Source organism: Hemiscyllium ocellatum, chromosome 22 (assembly GCF_020745735.1).
Source record: "Hemiscyllium ocellatum isolate sHemOce1 chromosome 22, sHemOce1.pat.X.cur, whole genome shotgun sequence".
In the NCBI taxonomy this organism is placed as follows: domain Eukaryota; kingdom Metazoa; phylum Chordata; class Chondrichthyes; order Orectolobiformes; family Hemiscylliidae; genus Hemiscyllium; species Hemiscyllium ocellatum.
The window spans coordinates 58,752,947-58,772,886 of NC_083422.1; positions in this window are offsets into that span (position 1 = coordinate 58,752,947).

The window sequence follows — 19,940 nt, forward strand, 5'->3', positions numbered from 1 at the left end:
CAATAATTTGTATTGTATGACACACCAGTTATTGACTGGTTTTCCAAGGGGCCCTGATTGATTTGGGCATTGTCATGGAGATTGTACAAGGGAACAGACTTTTTTGTTTTATTAAAAACATGCAATTCCTGGACAAATTCCTTTTTCCTCCAGATGACTGGGCTCTGCTTTCTAATGGATTTGGAGAAACTCTGCCTATCGATAAATATGCTGAAGACACTCAACAGGTCTGGCAGGTTCTGTGGAGAGAGAAACAGAGTTAATACTTCCGGTTCAGTGACCCTTCCTCAGAACTGTAGTAATAATGTTCTGAAGAAGCGTCACTGCACCTGACATGTTGACTCTGTTTTGTCCTCACAGATGCTGACAGACCTGCCAAATGTCTCCAGCAACTTTTTATTTTGGTTTGGCTTAAAACGGTTCTGGATTAGTGGTACTGGAAAAGCACAGCAGTTCAGGCAGCATCCGAGGAGCATTAAAATCGACATTTTGGGCAAAAGCCCTTCATCAGGAATACAGGCAGAGTGTCTGCAAGGTGGAGAGATAAATGAGAGGAGGGTTGGGGTGGGGAGAAATTAGCATAGAGTACAATAGGTGAGTGGGGGCGGGGATGGAGGTGATAGGTCAGGGAGGAGGGTGGGGGAAGATAGCAAAGAGTACAATGGGTGGATGGGGGTGGGATGAAGGTGATAGGTCAGAGAGGAGGGTGGAGTGGATAGGTGGAAAAGAAGATAGGCAGGTAGGACAAGTCATGGGGACAGTGCTGAGCTGGAAGTTTGGAACTGGGGTGAGGTGGGGGAAGGGGAAATGAGGAAACTGTTGAAGTCCACATTGATGCCCTGGGGTTGAAGTGTTCCAAGGCAGAAGATGAGGCATTCTTCCTCCAGGCGTCTGATGGTGAGGGAGCGGCGGTGAAGGAGGCCCAGGATCTCCATGTCCTCAGCTGAGTGGGAGGGGGAGTTGAAATGTTGGGCCACAGGGCAGTGTGGTTGATTGGTGCGGGTGTCCCAGAGATGTTCCCTAAAGCGCTCTGCTAGGAGGCGCCCAGTCTCCCCAATGTAGAGGAGACAGCATCGGGAGCAACGGATACAATAAATGATATTGGTGGATGTGGAAGGCTCCTTTGGGGCCTTGGATAGAGGTGAGGGAGGAGGTGTGGGTGCAGGTCGTCGTCAATGGAGATGGAGAGGTCCAGGAAGGGGAGGGAAGTGTCAGAGATGGTCCAGGTAAATTTAAAGTCAGGGTGGAAAGTGTTGGTGAAGTTGATGTATTGCTCAACCTCCTCACGGGGGCACGAGGTGGTGCCAATGCAGTCATCAATGTAACGGGGGCAGAGGTGGGGAGTGGTGCTGGTGTAACTACGGAAAATGGACTGTTCTACGTAGCCAATAAAGAGACAGGCATAGCTGGGGCCCATACATGTGCCCATGGCTATCCCTTTGGTTTGGAGGAAGTGGGAGGATTCGAAGGAGAAATTGTTAAGGGTGAGGACCAGATTGGCCAAATGAATGAGAGTGTCGTTGGAAGGGTACTGTTGGGGATGTCGGGAGAGGAAGAAATAGAGGGCTTAGAGGCCCTGGTCATGGCGGATGGAGGTGTCCAGGAATTGGATGTCCATGGTGAAGATGAGGCGTTGGGTCCGGGGAAACGGACGTCTTGGTAGAGGGCATGGGTGGTGTCCCGAACATATGTGGGGAGTTCCTGGACAAGGGGGATAGGACAGTGTTGAGGTAGGTAGAGATGAGTTCAATGGAGCAGGAGCATGCTGAGACAATGGGTCGGCCAGGGTGGTCAGGCTTGTGGATCTTGTGAAGGAGGTAGAACCGAGCAGTGCGGGATTCCCGGATTATGAGGTTGGAAGCTGTGGGTGGTAGATCTCCTGAGGTGATGAGGTTCTGTATGTTATGGGAGATGATGGTTTGGTGATGGGTGATGGAGTCATGGTTGAGGGGGCGGTCGGAGGAGGTGTCCTCAAGTTGGCTTTTGGCTTCAGCGGGGTGGAGGTCAGTGCGCCAGACTACCACTGCACCCCCTTTATCTTTTGGCTTGGTGGTGAGGTCAGAATGGAGCAGAGGGAGTGGAGGGCTGCGTGTTGAGGGTGAGAGGTTGGAGTGGGGGAGGGGGGTAGACAGGTTGAGACAGTTAATGTCTTGGCAGTTGGAAATGAAGAATTCGAGGGCGGGTAATAGGCCAGCACGGGGTGTCCAGGTGGATGCAGTGGGTTGGAGGTGGGCGAAGGGGTCCTCGGAAGGTGGGTGGGAGTTCTGTTTGTGAAAGTAAATGCGGAGGTGGCAGAAGAATTGTTCGACGTCACGGCGTGTATTAAATTCATTGATGCGTGGACGGAGGGTGATGAAAGTGAGTCCTTTGCTGAGGACTGATCGTTTGTCCTCAGTGAGGGGAAGGTCTGGAGGGATGGTGAAAACTCAGTAGGGCTGGGAGCTGGGATCTGGTGTGGGTGTGGAGCTGGGAGTGGGGGCGGAGCCTGTAACTGGTAATGGGGGTAGAGTCAACAGCAGGGGTAGTGTTCCCCTCAGGGTTCTGGGGGGCGGGGATGGTGACAGTGGGGGGTGTGCCAGCAGAATGGAGGTGCGTGGTGTTGGTGGGGGCAGAAGGGGTGGCAAACATGGCACTGGTGAGGGGGGGGGAGTGGAAGTCACTGAGCATGTGACATCAGTGATGATGTGAGGGGTGGAAGTGATGTCACATGTGGTGCATGAGGAATTGTGAGGGGTGGAAGTGGCTGTGGAAGCGGCCATGATGGGGGCGGAAGTGGCTTAAAATAGTTGTGTAATTCATGGGACGCTTGGGTTTTGTTTTCAATAAAAGCTGCCCAATTGCAGAATCACATAAGACTTTGGACACTATATTCTCAGCTCTGCAAGTTCAGGTCAGGTGTTGAGTGGTCCTCGAGGAGCCCAAACTGCGTCCCAGTGAACTCTCAATTATCTCCACCTCAGCATTATTGATGCAGACACTCCACTCCACTTCTTAAAGTTGATGACCAGCTCCTTTGTTTTGGTGACGTTGGTGGAGAGATTGTTGTCTTTACACCATGCCACTAATCTCTTTCTTGTATTCTACTTTGTTATTGTTTGTTTGAGACCTGACCTCCAACGGTGGTGTTGTCAGCAAACTTCTAGTTGCTGACCACCCTGCCTTGCATCAGAGAGGGGTTGACTAGTTCTTAGTTGGTAAACCTTGGGCCTGATTCTTAGGAAACCATTCAACCATCAGACTATAGCTTGATCTTACTTTACAGTAAGCAACAGAAAACGTGACCTTAACAAGTCACAGGATTGGTGAGCATGAACCAGAGCCAGAGCCACTTATCTCCTCACTCCCTGCTCTAGCCCATTATATTTTTCCACTGATTTATCTTTCTTGCTTTTGTAATTCCTTCTGTATTACAGTTCTTCAAAATGGGTTTAGCTTTACTCTGTATTTCTTCATACATTCTTGGCCCTGAGAATAATTAATTTTAGATTAGCTGAAAATTGCTTCAGTAGCCAAGTTTGTGTGTAAGCATTCAAAGTAGACTACAAGATAATTATTGAAGAAATCCATTTCATCTTTCTTCATCCATAGAGAGAAAACTTTTCTCAATGTGTATTTTGTCATTTACATCATGTTGCCTTGTATGTTAATCTTAGATCTGTCTTTAAACTCAATTCATGCACACCTCTAGAAGCATTTAAAATTCAAAATAAGTCACTAAAGGCAGCAAGTTAATCTCCGTACTGGGGTAATGTTCACGAACTATTTGTTCTTTACATATCCTTGTTGTTCATTCTCTATCATCCATAGTTGCAGATGTAATTTTTTTTTTAGAAAATGCAGACAGCTGAACGAGCTTCCGAGTGTTAATTCTATCCATCTCATTTCAGCAACTAAGCAATTCTGTAAAGTGGTGGCCTCTCATAATCGTAAAAATAAAAATAACAAAGAAAATTACAGCTTCACATTGTGCCAGCTCACAGAATGCTTATGCCACAATGTTTCTGTAATTGAATCTCATAATCTTTAAAGTTTAATCTTCAGCTTTTGAACGTTCAGCTGTAAAAATTCAGCATCAGCAAGTTCAAACAATGTTGAAGATTGCAATAAAAAAAATCTGTGCTTAACATCTCCAACTGTTGTAGAAACTGTGGTAAGACATTCATAGCTGATTTCCATTATCTCTAAGCTTAATCTTGTCAAGATGACCTTCAGTTTGTTAACTTCTATGCAAAGGCAATGTTGTGGTACCTCCTTGTCTTGTGCTTGTCTTTCTTTCGGTTCATTGAGTACAGAAAAGGACCTTCAGTCCATCAAGCCTACACTGCCAAAGCTGCAGTAAGTCTACACTAATCTCACTTCCCCACACTCAGGCCATAGCCTTGAATGTTATGACACTTCAAGTGCTCATCCAAGTACTTTTTAAAGGCTGTAAGGTTTCCCTCCTCAACTCCCCTCCAAAGCAGCGCATTGCAGACCTCTGCCACTCTGCGAGAAAAACAATTTCCTGAAAACCCCTCTAATTCTCAAATCTCCTTTATTTTGTTTAGTGTTTGAATAATGTGATTTGCTTAAAACTGTCTCTTTCTTTTCTTCCTAATTCTTAAAAGATTCATTGTGATTACCTGAAAGGGTTAAAGGCAAATTTTTACCAATGCTTTTCCCTCTCTTTTTGTTCCGCGTGTCACACTTGTGAGATTTTGCGTTTTGGTGCTGTAGCTTTAAGTTTAGGGAAAACAAGGGAGTCATATGACCTTTTTCTGAATTCTCCCTGGCAATAAGCCTCACAGCCTCTCTGTTTGAGATCGAGGCAAAGCTTAGATTGTTTAACTGAGGAGAAAGCAGATGGCATTTTGTTACTACTCTGTAGGATAATGCACTGGAACTCAAACTTCACAATTCCCACTATTATCACAAGAGTTAAGGATTCTTAAAAAGTACACAAAGTTCCCCAAGTTAGCGGATTTTCAGACCCAGGACGAGGAAAACCATGGACCAGGTTTCTGTATGGAACAGACCACCAACGGAGAGGGAAAGCAATTTATTGAGGAGAGGGAAAAATCTGGAAGTATTGTTCAGTAGTATTTGTTCCAAGGTTCTGTTATTGAGATGATCTTGATGATTCTTTCACTGACAAGCACGTTTTGAGTCTCGACCCAAAATGCTGACTTTCCTGCTCCTGCTTCTGTGATGCTGCCTGACTCGCTGTGCCATTCCGGCGCCACATTTTATCAGGTCTGACTTCTCCATCTGCAGTCCTTACTATCTCCAAGTCATTTCCTTTAACAATTTAATCCTATATAACCATAAGACTGAAAGTGCATTATCTGTTATAAACATGTGTTGAAATTCACAGTCCCACTTCAAAGAATAGACAGCCATTTCAAGTTGTCAATCTGATAACTGTGATAATGAAAGATGGTGAAATCAGTCACTCATTGCTCATCCAGTAATTGCAGCCTCAGGTATGTCAACAGACAGAGAAATAGTAAACAATGATTTATTTTAACACTTCAGGGATTCAAAGATTTCAAGGGTAGAAGTTTTAAATACCTTGACAGTTTATGACTGTTGATTTTGCGAGATCCTTTTGACACTTTGGTTGGCACTTTGATACTGGGTCAGTTCCTCAAGGTGCCATTCAAAAGCCTTTTGGGCAGTGTTAGCACTCAGAATAATCAGGGCAGTAGCAACAGGGATATAAAGTTAGCTTTGTGATAGGAACTAGGGAATAGAGACTCATGGATGTTTTTCAGGCTGAGGGAAATTTTATAGTGGAGTTCCCAGGCATTATTGGTGGAATCCATATGTTTATTGTATAGGTCTCCACCACCAAACCAAGCCGGACATTCCGGACTCCTACCACTCATTGTGTAAAAAAACATACCCCTCACATCTCCTTTAAACTTGACCCTCTCACCTTAAATGCATGTGCCCCCTAATAGCAAGAAACAAATTGCAAGCTGGGAGCAACTGTGGATTGTTTAATATAAGGATTGTAGTTCCATAAGGAAGGCAATGTTTTTCTTTTTTAAAATCTTTTTAAAAACTGAATCTTGTTGCACCATTCTCCCCACCTACCAGATGTTTGTCTCTCTGTCTAAAAGTTAGAAGTCTGTATGGAGATGGGAGCATTAGGTTTTTTTCCCCCTTGTTTCTGCCCTGGCATGTTGTTGTGGTTGATTTGATGGGGAGGGTGGGTGAAAAATTGTCTGGCCGTAGCATTCAGGTGTTGAGTGTGGGGCAATAGTGGTAGATCAGATGACCTTCTTGCTTGTGATTTATGTTCCTGTTTCTGAAAGCGTTGGGTCTGAAAGTGTTCAGGTGGCTCAGTGGTTAGCACTCCTGCCTTGCGATGAACCTGGGTCCCTGGCAATCCCACTCTCAGGTGACTGTCTGTCTGTGTGGAGAGTACACATTCTCCCTACATCTGCATCGGTGTCTTCTGAGTTCTCTGGCTTCTTCCCACAGAAACACACATACTGACAGATTCAAGAACAGCTTCTTCCCCTCTGTTATTAGATTTCTGAATGAACCTCTCCAATTTGAATGAGGAGAAAATGAAGACTGGAGAGTGGAGTCAAGAGTGTATTGCTGAAACAGCACAGCAGGTCAGGCAGCAGCCGAGGAGCAGGAGATTCAACGTTTCAGGCATAAGCTCTTCATCAACAATGGTGAAATTTCAAATTTAATGTTGATCTTGCTTTTTGTGCACTTACTTTGTATTCCTCGCTGGATTCACCGGATGATACTTGTATGTTATGAACCACCTGTATTGCACACAAAACAAAACCTTTCACCGTACTTGGGTACATGTGACAGCAATGTATCATGTCGAATCCAATCTGTCCAAACATGAGCAGGTTAGGTGGATTAGCCACAGGAAATGCAGGGTTACAAGGATAAGGTCCGGGTGGGATATACTCTTCAGAGGGTCAATGTGGACTCAGAGCTCGATGACCTGCTGCCACACTGTGGGGATTTTCTGTTTCTATGAATTTTACTCAAATACAACTCCATGATGGCTGTAGGTTTTCTATTGTCATGCTTACAGCCACTAGGAACGTTCATTGACTGAGAGAGGTGTGGTGACCTCTGGATAGTTGATCGTTGCCATAACTGATGTTTCCCTTTCCTACTTATCCCAGGAATGGAGAGTCCACTTGAAGCACCAAACCATCCTCCACTCTGTCTGAGGTGGGTCAATTAAGTGCCGAACAGAGATTGAAACTACACTCAATTCCGTCCCAGGCTTTGTATTTCTCAGTGAGTCGGTGAGAATGTGACCAGCTGAGCCGAGACCATCCATAGAATTTCACTTATGTACCACACTGCACAAATCCTACCATTCGATTCATCTGGCTACAAGATGAGCACTTGAATTACGATGTGAACCCAAAGTAATCTGACTATTTGAAATATAAATGCATTTAAAAGCTTTTAGTGATTTTAGCTTAGAGGAATAAAAGCAAGCAAAAATGAAAGCAAAAGTATTCTTGTAAGCTTTATGCCAAAGAAAATTTAATGTCACATGGAAGACTATATCCTATTTTAGTGTTTTTAAACTCACTCTATTTATGAGCAGTACTTGTGGAATGATTGTTTATTCCTCAAGTTCATTGCCTTACTTAATTTTTTGACAACCAAATAAAGTGAATATATTTCCTGTGTATATGTCTATTCACCTTTTTGTCAGGGTGATTAACCATTTGTTTCTGTTCTAATCGGCATCAATAAATCAAAAGAGAAAGGAAGAGCACATTCTGAAAATTAAAAGAGGGATGTAAAATGCTTACATAAATATACTTAGTCTACATTTTCTCAAAGTGAAAAACTGGGTCATTGTCTCAGTGAAATGCTTGCTCAGAATTTATCCTTGGACCTGCTATGTCCATACTTAGGTTGAATTTCTCAGTATCTTTCTGTCCAATTTCAGAATTCAGAGCTGTTCTTGCTGATGAACAACTGTGTAAGTTAGAAATTCTCTAGAGATTGAGCGGGAGGGATCAAAGTTTGTGCGAAGATTTGTAGCTCGGGTGCTCGTTGTTGTGATTCTGTTCGCCGAGCTGGAAGTTTTTGTTGCAAACGTTTCGTCCCCTGGCTAGGTGACATCATCAGTGCTTTGGGGCCTCCTGCGAAGCGCTTCTTTGATGTTTCTTCCGGTATTTATAGTGGTCTGTCCTTGCCGCTTCCTGTTGTCAGTTTCAGCTGTCCGCTGTAGTGGTTGGTATATTGGGTCCAGGTCGATGTGTTTGTTGATGGAGTTTGGGTGAATGCCATGCCTCTAGGAATTCCCTGGCTGTTCTCTGTCTGGCTTGCCCTATGACAGTGGTGTCGTCCTAGAAGCACTTCGCAGGAGGCTCCAAAGCACTGATGATGTCACCTAGCCAGGGGACGAAACGTTTGCAACAAAAACCTCCAGCTCGGCGAACAGAACCACAACAATGAGTTGGAGGGATTTTAACTTGTGTAAATCTCGCTGGACTAACTGCCAGCTGCTACTTTTGGTGTGAAGCAGTAGACAGTTACATGGTCTCAGATGCCACCCTTTGAGATCAGTTATGTGGAAGGATCAGTTTCTGGGGTAATCTCTTGAGGATCTCTGCACCAGGACGGGAAGGAATGTATTGGACAAGGATGAAGCAAATATATTTCTTCTAAGGCCAGGAAGAGCCAGAGAGCCCGACAAGCTTGAACAGATCAAGATTGATGAAGTTGATGTGCTGGAAATTTTAGCAAACATTAAGATTGATAAGTCCCCAGGGCCAGACCAGATTTATCCTAGGCTGCTCCGGAGAAGCAAGAAAGGAGATTGCTAAGCCGATAGCGATGATCTTTGCCTCCTCACTCTCCACGGGAGTCATACCAGAGGATTGGATGGAGGCTTTTCAAGAATGGGAATAGGGAAATCCATGGGAATTACAGACCAGTCAGTCTGACGTCTGTGGTCAGCAAAATCTTGGGAAGAATTCTGATGGATAGGATTTATGACTATTTGGAAAAGTATAGCATGATTAAAGGCAGTCAGCATGGCTTTGTGAGGGGCAGGCCATGCCTCACTAATATTATTGAGCTCTTTGAGAAGGTGACAAAACAGGTCTATGAAGGTCGAGCAGTGGATGTTGTGGATATGGACTTCAGCAAGGCATTTGATAAGATTCCCCATGGTAGGCTCATTCATAAAGTCAGGAGGTATGGGATACAGGGAGATTTGGCTATCTGGATTCAGAATTGGTTGGCTGACAGAAGGCAAAGAGTGGTTGTAGATGGAAAGTATTCTGCCCGGAGGCCAGTGGTGAGTGGTGTCCTGCAGGGCTCTGTTCTTGGGCTTCTTCTCTTTATAGATTTTATGAATGACTTGGATGAGGAGGTTGAGGGGTGGGTTAGTAAATTTGCCAATGGCACAAAGGTTGGAGAGGCCATTGTTAGTATTGAGGGCTGTTGCAGACTGCAGCACAACATAGACCAGATGCAGAACTGGGCTGAGAAATGGCAGATAGAGTTCAACTTGGATAAATGTGAAGTGATGCATTTTGGAAGGTCAAACATGAATGCTGAATATAGGATTAAAGACAGGATTCTTAGCAGTGTGGAGGAACAGAGGGATCTTGGTGTTCAAGTGCATAGAGTTGCCACCCAAGTGGATAGGTTTTTAATGAAAGCCAAAACACCATATGCTTTCTTAACAGGGGGATCAAGTTTAAGAGCGGTGAGATTTTGATGCAGCTCTACAAGACCCTGATGAGACCACACTTAGAATATTGTGTCCAGTTCTGGTCAGCCTACTATAGGAAAAATACAGAGGCTTTGGAGAGGGTGCAAAGAAGATCTATCAGGATGCTGCCTGGACTGGAGGCTCGTCTTACGAAGAGAGGTTGAGCAAGCTTGCACTTTTCTCTCTGGAGAGAAGGAGGAAGAGGGGTGACCTGATCGAAGTATACAAGGTAATGAGAGGCAAGGTAATGATAGAGTCAATAGCTAGAGATGCTTCCCCAGAGCAGGTTTGACTAGCACAAAGGATCACTATACCTTCCTCTTAGATTTAAGATATTGAGGAGAGGTCAGAGGTAGGTTCTTCACACAGCGTTGTGAATGCATGGAATGCGTTGCCAACGGTGGTGGTGGAAGCAAAATCATTAGGGACATTTAAGTTGGATATGCACATGGATAGCAGTGAGTTGAGGGGTGTGTAGGGTAGGTTATTTTAGATTATATTAGGAATAATCCTTGACACAACATTGTGGGCCGAAGGGCCTGTTCTGCGCTGTACTTTTCTTATGTTCTAAGTTTCTCCTGAAAAGAAAGCAATAACAACATTGGGAAGACTTACCTGTTTGGGCCCCATTTCCTTTACCACTTTAGTTGCCTAGCAGCACTCATCTGTAAAGTTAAAACTGCAGCCAGGTCCGGCTGATATCATTCAGATCCAACATATATACTGCTGGCTTTGCTGGCTGCTCAACAGGACGAAGGCTATATTTGCAACCAATCCATTCCTGTTGGCATTATGGTGCATATGCAACACGTGCAATTGTAACAGCTTGCCTATTGAGTGGATAGGGTTAATATCATTTCCCTCCCCCCTTCCCCCCCCCCCCCCCCCGCCCCCACCCTTACTGCAGTAACATGAACCTGAATTAACCCACAGCATCAGTGGACTTGGCTCAGTCAGCAACACTTTCACATCCACGGTCAAAACATGCTGGTTTTCATCCCTTCCCCGAACCATAAGACAATCTAGGCTAATATTCCAGAGTAGCACTTTGTGGAAATGTGCTTCAAGTCAAATCAGAGGCCCAGCTGTCCTTTATATAACTGTGGTGGGGAGATGGTAAAATTAGAAATAAAAATGAAGACATTAGAATGTATCAATAAAAGAGAAGTGACAATGCAGTTGCTGGATTTTTTGGGAAAATCCAACAAGCCTTACAAAGACTCTTTCAAAAAAAAATCCACTTTTCTTTCCCAGGCTGCTCTGTATGTGACTCCAGGACGATGCATCGTGTGAGCTCTTAACTGTTTTACAAAATGGTCTACAACTGACAATTTTACTAATTAATAAAAGAACTAAACTGGATATAAGTGATGAACCAGATCACAATGAAATGGCACCCACAATTCATTGACCCTCCTCAGTTAAATTTAGTGTTAGATTAGAGAGCTGTCCTACAGATTACTGAATGGAGCTGCCTGTATTTGTTGGTATGTCCCAATGCTATGTGGTATACTAGAAATCACCCTGGAAGACCACAACATTGACTCTTGAACTATGAATGTTCAGAACAAATATAGACAGAGAAACCTGTTGCTGTCTCTATTGAACCCTTCCCCTCAACTTTGCTTACTGAGTTTCTTCATGCTCAAATGTACTTGGAGATAGTGTTGCTGGTAGTGAGCAGAATCCACCAAGAATGGCTTAGTACTATTACCTGGAAGACCTGGCTGCTAGCTGTGAGGATTAACCTGTTTGACCTTAGCCTGACAAATCCATTTAGAGAAATGAAGAAGTCTGTCCACATTGGCTCTTAGTTCAAAAGCTTAGAGTATACGAACTGGAAGGCCTTACTGCAACTGGGCACTGGTGAGCTCCCACCTGCTGTATTGTGAGCAGGTTGGGTCTCCTGGCTTAAAGAAATGAATCGTTTCATTGCAGGCAGTTCAGAGAAGGTTCACCAAGATGATCCCAGGTATGGAGGGATTGTCTTATGAGCAAAGGTTGGAACTCTGCCCATCAGAATTTACAAGAATAAGCAGTGATCTCATGGAAATATAGGACTCTTAAGCAACTTGACAGGGTCATAGAGTGATAGATAAAGTAACTGAGGCCCTTGGGCAACCCTTCCGTTCCAAACTAAACTAGTCCTACTTGCCTTTGTTTAGCCCACTCTTCCATAGGGAGGATGATGGTCCAGAGGTATTATCAGTGGAATATTAATCCAGAGACCTAGGTATTGTTCTAGGTACCCAAGTTCAAATCTTTCCAAGGCAGATATTGGAATTTGAATTCAATTTTTAGAAAAATCTGGGATTAGGAATCTAATAATGGCCATGAAAACCATTGTTGATTTTCAGAAAGACCCATCTGTTTCACTAACATGCTTTGGGGAGGAAATCTGCGATCCTTACTTGGTCTGGTCTACATATGACTCCAGACCCACAGGAATGTGGTTGACTCTCAAATGCCCTCTGGGTAATTAGAAATAGGCAATGAGTACTGGCCTGGCCAGTGATGTCTACATCCCATGAATGCATTAAAAAGAAAGATCCCCAGCATAGGAGAGTCAAGGGCCTGAGGGCACAGTCTCAGAATAAAGGGGCATTGATTTCAGACTGAAATGAGGAGCAATTTTTTTTTTCAGAGGATTGTGGGCCTTTGGAACACCTTGTCACAGAGACCTGTGAGGCCAGAGTCCTTGTGTATATTTAAGGCTGAGAGGGATAGATTCTTGGTTGGTCGGGGAATCAAGGATTACAGTGAAAAGGCAGGAAAGTAGACCAGCTACGATCCCATTGAATAGTAGAGTAGCCTGAACGGGCTGAGTGGTCGACTGCTGTTTCTATTTCTTCTGGCCTTATGGTCTTTTGATGGTATCAGTAGGATTGACCACTGCGCAGTACTTGTGGAGATCCAGTTCACCTTCACTATGTGAGAACCCTCCATTGGGTTGTTCGACACTATTATCAGGCTAAGTGGAAAGATTGAGGGAAAATAAAATTAACAGATCAAAACTATTCAAAGCTGTTATGAATATGTGAGACAAAATATATGATGCAGAGCCACATTATATCACTTTGTAATGCCGTTTCTATTGCAAGCTCCAACTAAAGGCTAGTGAAAGGCATTCAACACTAAAACATAGTGAGGTGTAATATCAACAGTCTAAACACTACCTATTGTAGCAGTATTGTATAATACTGTACTGTATCAAATAAAGTGCAGACTAGTTTCACAAAGAACTGAGGCTTATGAAGAGAAATACTGGCTAAGGGATAGTTCTGGCTGAAAGCAATAAAACAAAACATGTTTAATCACAAAGGTCCAGAATGCTAATCAATAAAGATTAAATTAAATGTTACCAATTCTGGACAGCAGCCAATGTGATTACATTTGTTTGGAAATTCCAAGCAGATCAATGGATCTAATGGAAAGTGTGGCAGTAATCACAAAGGCTGACCTGCCAGTGCAGTACTGGGGAATATGGGTGAAAGTGCCATCTTTAGAGGGAAACATTAAACTGACTACCCTCTCAGTCCGATATAAACAAAAGTTTCCATGGCGTTCTTTTGAAAAAGAGCATTGCAGTTGAAGAACTAGGGACAGGATAGGCATTTCAGCCGCCCAAACCAGCTTCACTGTTTGGTATGGAGAGATCTTAATCTTTGTTGAGAATGTGGTGCTGGAAAAGTACAGCAGGTCAGGCAACATCCGAGGAGCAGGAGAATCGACGTTTTGGGCATAAGCTCTTCATTAGATATCATGCTTATGCCCAAAACATTGATTCTCCTGCTCCTCAGATGCTGACCTGCTGTACTTTTCCAGCACCACATTCTCGACTCTGATCTCCAGCCTCTGTAGTCCTCACTTTCCCCTAGATATTTATCTTTGCCAGTGTTATGAAACAAAACTGGTCACTATTATTCTGTTTGTGAAAGTTTGCTGTTATATATTGGCCATTGCGTTTCCTACACTATCACAGTACTTACACCTCACTGGCTATAAAGTACATTGTGATCATAAAAGGCACTATAGGAATGTAAGTCTTTGCCTTTTTTTTATAAAACAAAAACATGTGGATGCTGGAGGTCTGAAACAAAAAACAGAAATTTCTGGAGACCTCAGTGGGTCTGGCAGCATCTGTGGGGAGAAAACCAATGTTCTGTTGAAGAGTCACTGAATTCAAAACATTAACTTGGATTTCTCTCCACAGATCTGCTGAGTTTCTCCAGCTACTTCTGGTTTTGATTACATTTCTTTACTTGTACTCTGTTGCTCTCTCACTGCAATTTCACAAACTTTTAACCATTGTATTAAAAAGCTTTTCCGTTATGAGCTAAAAACTCCAGAGAATATCAACGTTAAGCACAACGGCCCTTACCAAATGGATATCCATTGTGTGCACAAAAAGGACAGTGTGGTGGTTTTAATTCCAGCACACACTGACACAGAGAAATGCTCCTCAATCACTGTCCCTGTTGAACATGATCTCATGTGAAATGAGCTGGGACCCTTTTAATGAAGTTCTTCCCAGCTTAAGTCCCCAACACAAATAACCTATAGTAATTGGCAGTAAATTGGCTGTCTCTCACTCTCAGCATCAATTTAAAAAAAAACGGCTGAGAATAGCTCACACATGTGCTTTACAATGGGTTGAGATTTGGAAAGTAGCTTTACCCTCTTGTTAACTCAGTTCTTGATGCTGAAGTTAAATTCAGAATGTGGAAATGTCTCAATTATAAGAACATAGTAATTGAAAAATATAGCAAGTAACAGGCATTTTGGCAACATTGGGTCAGTGTGTTTGGGAGTAAAGGCTCATATGCTGTTGTGAAGTACAAAGTTTAATAAGTTGGTCTTTGCAATTATTTATCAGAGCTCAGCTTTGGATCAGAACAAAGGCAGAGAACAATAATGCTGCAAATCTGAAATTAAAAACAGAAAATGCTGAAGGACCTCAGCAGGTCTGGCAACATGTGTGGAGAGAAAGCAGGGTTAGCATTTTGAGTGCAATATGATCCTTTGTCAGTATTTTGCAAAAAAGTCATATTGTACTTGAATTGTTAACTCTATTTCTCTCTGCACAGATGCTGTCAGACCTATTGAGTTTCTCTGCATTTTATTGTTTTTGTTTTAAAGTTGAATCATCTTGGTGTGAAACCATGAACTTGCAGTTCATGGGCCACAGAAACGAAAGCTTAGCCTTTCCTGCTCATTATTGCTTGCCGATAATTTGTTGGAACATAGGAACTAGGAGCAGAAGTAAATAATTCAGCCCTTCCAGCTGTCTGCACCATTTAGCATGATCTTATTCTGGTCTCAACTCCACTCCCCAGCTTGCTCCCCACAGTTCTTAATCCTGCTTTTCATCAGAAATGTATCTATATTTTTCTTGAATCTGTTGATTGATTCTGCTTCCACTGCACTCTGGGGCAGTGAGTTCCACAGATTTACAAGCCCCTCCTCATCTCCTCCACAATGTTTCCACCTTTAGTCCCCTTGCCTATCAACCTTGAGTCTTTGGCACGGTGTGGGCGGCACGGTGGCACAGTGGTTAGCACTGCTGCCTCACAGCGCCCGAGACCCGGGTTCAATTCCCGACTCAGGCGACTGACTGTGTGGAGTTTGCACGTTCTCCCCATGTCTGCGTGGGTTTCCTCCGGGTGCTCCGGTTTCCTCCCACAGTCCAAAGATGTGCGGGTTAGGTGAATTGGCCATGCTAAATTGCCTGTAGTGTTAGGTAAGGGGTAAATGTAGGGGTATGGGTGGGTTGCGCTTCGGCGGGTCGGTGTGGACTTGTTGGGCCGAAGGGCCTGTTTCCACACTGTAAGTAATCTAATCTAATCTAATCTTTCTCCGGTTTCCCAGTGTTAATAAATGGCAAAGTACTGAAGTCTCGCAAGAGAACTAAGCTTTCCTGTCGATTAAATGTAGGGAATAGCTGACGTTTGCAGACCATAAACTCCCAGAATCAATTCATTTGCAGCTTTTGAAGTGAAATTGGATAAATATATGGAAAGTAATAAACATAAAAAGGATATGGGAAAACAATTGGCAGACATGGGGTGAGCTAATTAGATTGCCCTTTGCAAGAATAAGTACAAACTGAATGGGATTAATAGTCCCCTTCTATTCAAAGTTTGTGCGAAGATTTGTAGCTCGGGTGCTTGTTGTAGTGGTTCTGTTCGCCGAGATGGAAGTTTTTGTTGCAAACGTTTCGTCCCCTGGCTAGGAGACATCATCAGTGCTCTGGAGCCTCCTGCGAAGCGCTTCTTTGATGTTTCTTCCGGTATTTATAGTGGTCTGTCCTTGCCGCTTCCGGGTGTCAGTTTCAGCTGTCCGCTGTAGTGGTTGGTATATTGGGTCCAGGTCGATGTGTTTGTTGATGGAGTTTGTGGATGAATGCCATGCCTCTAGGAATTCCCTGGCTGTTCTCTGTCTGGCTTGCCCTATGATAGTAGTGTTGTCCCAGTCGAATTCATGTTGCTTGTTGTCTGAGTGTGTGGCTACTAGGGATAGCTGGTCGTGTCGTGGCTAGTTGGTGTTCATGTATGCGGATTGTTGGCTGTCTTCCTGTTTGTCCTATATAGTGTTTTGTGCAGTCCTTGCATGGTATTTTATAAACTACATTAGTTTTGCTCATGTTGGGTATTGGCTCCTTTGTTCTGGTAAGTTGTTGTCTGAGCGTGGCTGTTGGCTTGTGTGCTGTTTTGAGTCCTAAGGGTTGCAGTAGTCTGGCTGTCAGTTCTGAAACGTTCCTGATGTATGGTAGTGTGGCTAGTCCTTTTGGTTGTGGCATGTCCTCGTTCCGTGGTCTATCTCTTAGGCATCTGTTGATAAAGTTGCGCGGGTATCAGTTTTTGGCGAATCCATTGTATAGGTGTTCCTCTTCCTCTTTTCACAGTTCTGGTGTACTGCAGTGTGTTGTAGCTCTTTTGAATAGTGTCCTGATGCAGCTTCGTTTGTGTGTGTTGGGGTGGTTACTTTCATAGTTTAGGACTTGGTCTGTGTGTGTTGTTTTCCTGTGTACCCTTGTGGTGAATTCTCCGTTCGGTGTTCTCTGTACTATCACGTCTAGGAATGGGAGTTGGCTATCCTTTTCTACTTCTCTCGTGAATATAGTCCCCTTCTATACTGTATTAGTGTTATGAATTATGTAACTGTCCCATTTAACTTTTAATGTTAGACTTTGTAAGAACCTTAGACTTGTTATAACCAGTTCACAGAACAATGTGATGTTAGATTTTGATTTGATTTATTATTGTCACAAGTACCAACATACAGTGAAATGTATTGTATTGCGTGCTAACCAGACAAATCATACCTTACATAGGTTCCTCCCGGTAACAGAACAAATGCGTTACAGCTACAGAGAAGGTGCAGAGAAAGATTAACTCTAATATATGTGCGTCAGGATTAGAGTGGTGCTGGAAAAGCACAGCAGGTCAGGCAGCATCCGAGGAGCAGGAAAATTACGTTTCGGGCAGGAGCTCTTCATCAGGAATGGGTAGGTAAAAGTTTGTTGTACTTAGAATTTTTGATGTTTGATATAGTGTAGAAATACTGTTTGTTGAGAGTATGAATTCTTCTTAGGATATAGTACAACAGGGGTCCCATGCAGTTCAGTTGAGGCATAGCTGACTGTAGAGAGGTTAGGTGACTGTGCATGGCTGTGAGCACGGAGCGGAGGATCCTGAAGGAGAACTGTTGCAGCTGGTTTTGAATCTGTAGTCTGTACTGGGTGTCCTGTTCAGATCCAAACTGTGCTGGTCTGAATGTAGTTCGGAGTCCATGTGGGATTGGTTGATTACGGAGTCAGGCACTGAGGAAGCAGATGTGGCTGTGGTAGCGAGTCTGTTTCAGGACAGGGGTGAAGAGCTTCAGGGCAGAGGAGATGACCTGGGGATTGCAGTGAGAGAGGGACTCATGGAGATCTTTGTAGAGAGAGGAGGAAAACGTCTTCAAGGTAAGCATCCTTGCAAGAGGCTTCGCAGTAGGGTTAAAATCAATCAGGCGAAAATGAGGACTGCAGAAGCTGGAGATTAGAGTCTAGATTAAAGTGGTGCTGGGAAAACCGAGCAGGTCAGACAGCATCTGAGGAACAGAAAAATTGACATTTCAGGTAGGAACATTTCATCAGGATGCTGCTGGACCTGCTGTGTTTTTCCAGCACACTCTAATCCTGACTCTAATCCCCAGCATCTGCAGTCCTCACTTTTACCTAATACATGTGAGGTCTATTCATGTCTGATAACATTGTGGAAAAATCTGTTCTTAAATCTATAGGTTCGTGTTTTCAAACTTTTGTATCTGCTACCCAATGGAAGAGAGTGAAGGTGAGTATAACTGTGTTGGGAGGGGGTCTTTGATTATGTTGGCTGCTTAGCTGAGGTAGCTGGAAATGCAGATGGAATCAATGGATGGTTTGTGTGATGGACTGGGCTGCGTTCACAGCTCTTTGTAGTTTCTTGTAGTCTTGGGCAAAGCAGTTGCCTTACTGAGCTGTGATACATCCTGATAGAATGTTTTCGATGACGCATCTATAAAAATTGTCAAGAGTCATTGTCAACAGGCCAAATTTCTTTAGTCCTCTGAAGAAATAAAGGCATTGGTGTGCTTTCCTGACTGTAGCATCGACATGGATAGCCCAGGATAAATTGTTGCAGATACTTACACCTAGGAACTTGAAGATCCTGACCAGCTCCACTTCAGAACCAGAGGTTAACATTTGATGCACCAAGTCATAGAATGAATGGATTCACAATTGCTTTATTCAAAACTAACCCATGACATTGCAGTAGTGTGTGGGAAGCAAATAAATATCTTTTCTTTTCAAACAACATTGCACTCTAGCTTAATTGCATTGCAGTATTCCCACGCGTTGCTTCTTTCTGTTGTAATTTCATGATAACTATCAAAAGCAATTCACAGTCTTTAGCATTCCATATATAGATCCTACCATTCAAGTTGTTGTGCTTGAGATAACGAGAGGGTCTGAGAAATGAAAGGGGTGTTGGAGCAATGGAATGTGAAGATAATGAAAGGTATGCTGGGGAGAAGGAGAATTCAGGTACCAACAGCAGCAAGTCAATCAAAGTACTATCTTTATTCAAGTAAAAAGACTGATTATGCTTGATGTGATACAGGGAGGTGAATTCTCATCTGAGCTGAATATGTCACACCATTGACTTGCATCTTTTTTTAATTTACTTGTGGGATGCGGGTGTCACTGGCTGGGCCCAGCATTTATTGCCCATCCCTAGTTGCCCCCCTTGAGAAGGTGGGGGTGAGCTGCCTTCTTGAACAGCTGCAGTCCATGTGTTGTAGATAGACCCCAATGCCCTAAGGGAGGGAATTCTAGAATTTTACTCCAGCGACAGTAAAGGAACAATGAGACATTTCCAAGTCAGGATGGTGAGGGGCTTAGAGAGGAATTGCAGGTGATGGTGTTCCCATGTAGCTACTACCCTTCTGCTTTGAGATGGAAGTATTCTTGGGTTTGGAAGGTGCTGTCTCAGTATCTTTGGTCAGAGGTCACATGACACCAGCTTATAGTCCAACAGGTTTATTTGAAATCACAAGCTTTCAAAGAGCAGCTTTTGAGGGAGGGTGAGTTCCCTCGTCATATCGATCCCAAGTCGCTGTTATTAGTGATCTCATATGATCCAATGTTTCTCCCATGATGAGTTTTTTTAACTCACCTTTTTAAAACATTTATCCATTTTGTGGTATGCAGATGCTGCTGACTGGGCCCAGCATTTATTGCTCATCTCTAGTTGCTCTTGAGAAGGTGGTGGTGAGCTAGATAAGTTGTCAGTCTGGAGTTGCCCTGCCTCAGTGCTGACATTTTCCCTGGTTGTGGTAGACAGAGGTAATTGGTGCTTCTCTGTGTGTGAAGGTTTTACTAGATGGGAAATACCCAGATGTGATGCCCCCATCCTTTGGTACCAACAATGGAGACCATGACACCAGGTTATGCCAGCCTGGTCCGAGACTGATGCCCAGGTTACTGTCAGCCCAGCTATCTGGATGAATGTCCAACACTGGATGAAGGAGGTCCATTATCTTCTCCTCTCAGACAGCACAAGTGCCATCACTTCCCTTTAATACCTCACACTCTCTCTACCTCTGCTACTACACCTACCTCTCACTAAGGTTCCTGCTCCATCACCTTCAGTAATGCTTGTAGCATCTTCCCTCACTTGAATGAAGGGTTGCCCAATATTCA